A 1,732-nucleotide genomic window follows, 5' to 3' on the forward strand; every position below is an offset into this window, starting at 1 on the left:
TTGAAAGATTTCAATTTTTATTCCATCAATTCCTGGTGCCTTGTTTTTTGCCAATGCCTTCAATGCACCTTGGACTTCCTCCTTCAGTATCATTGGTTCTTGTTCATATGCTACCTCTTGAAATGGCTGAACATTAACCATATCCATAGAGATGCTAAAGCAAATGGAAGAAATGAGGAGGTCCAAGAGTTGAACAGAAAATTTTAAAGATCAGATCGAGAAGATAAAGCCAGGTATTACAACAAAATGTGTAAAGATCTGGAATCAGAAAACCAAAAGGAAGAACATGCTCAGCAATTCTCAAGCTGGGGGAACTGAAGAAAAAATTCAAGCCTCGACTTTCATTATTGAAAGATTCTCTGGGCAAATTACTGAATGATGCAGAAAGCATCAAAAGAAAATGGAATAGAAATTATATGATTTGTAATTAAATTGATTAATATTTTTTTTTCCACTCAGAACAATTTCTGATAAACAAATGTGACATTGTTACAATGAACGTATGTTGTTGTTGTTAATTGCCATCGAGTTGGTTCTGACCCATAGCGACCATGTATAGGGTTTCCAAGGAGCACCTGGTGAGCTTGAACCGCTGAGCTTCTAGTTCAAACGACTTTGCAGTCTGGCGCATTAACCCACAGTGCCACACCAGGACTCCAATGAGTGTATATTGTTGTTGTTAAGTGCCGTCGAGTCGATTCCGACCGCTAGCAACCCTGTATAGGGTTTCCAAGGAGCAGGTGGTGAGCTTGAACCGCTGACCTTGCAGTTCAAATGGCTTTGCAGTCTGGCACATTAACCCACAGCGCCACATCAGGCAATATTATTTATCAAAGCAAGGAAGTCTTACAGTGATGAAGGACAGCCTTGCTTTTCTTATCCAATCATGTGAGACCTGTCTAACCCATTCCCCAGTGTACTGTGATTTGGTGTCAAATTACACCCACCCACTCACTATTCCATAGGCCAGGGGGCACAAATTCTGTTTTCCAACAGACCTAAGGTTCCAATACGTGTTAATCCTGGACTCTTGTCCATAGGATGTGGAAGGCAACCTGATTGGTCTGAAGTCTGGATCTAAACTATTCCCTCAATATAGCCTGAATCCTTGTCCAGATCCCAGATTTTGCTCTGAGTTCGTAATGTTGACTTCTTTCTGTACCATTTGCCTCATTACTTAGTCCTTTCATTTAATCCAGGTGCTACTAATAAAAACATTTTGCTACTAATAAAAACATATATTTAATCAAGAAAACTTGATTAAATATATGGACTTTTAGGGATAATTTTAAATTTAGAAAAAATATTCTAAAATAATCCCTTTACAATAATGCCTGGCAAGGTTTCTCCTGCATATTTTTTCTCTCTTAAGCAAGGCTCCACCCATATCCCTAATTTTCACGTTTATTTTATGCCGAGCAGTTCCGTTCTTAGTCTTTGTCTTTTGCTTACTATTCTCGATCTTCTTTATTGATTTCATAATCCACTAGTGAGTTCGGGCTGCAGTGTGTAAAGGACTTCTATACTGTGGCCTTTTGTCCTCAACCTATCACAAAAACAAAACGTGCTAATCAAGTCTTTTTTCAAAATCATAAAAGCCTCAGAAATGAATGCTGCCTCCGCATTTAGATGCAAGCAGTAGGTATTATTTAAATTTAGTTAATATTAAATAGCCTGTTCTTCATTCTTTTGTGTTGTTGTTGTTAAGTGCCATCGAGTGGATTATGACTCA

Source organism: Chrysochloris asiatica, unplaced genomic scaffold, assembly GCF_000296735.1.
Source record: "Chrysochloris asiatica unplaced genomic scaffold, ChrAsi1.0 scaffold00053, whole genome shotgun sequence".
In the NCBI taxonomy this organism is placed as follows: Eukaryota; Metazoa; Chordata; class Mammalia; order Afrosoricida; family Chrysochloridae; genus Chrysochloris; species Chrysochloris asiatica.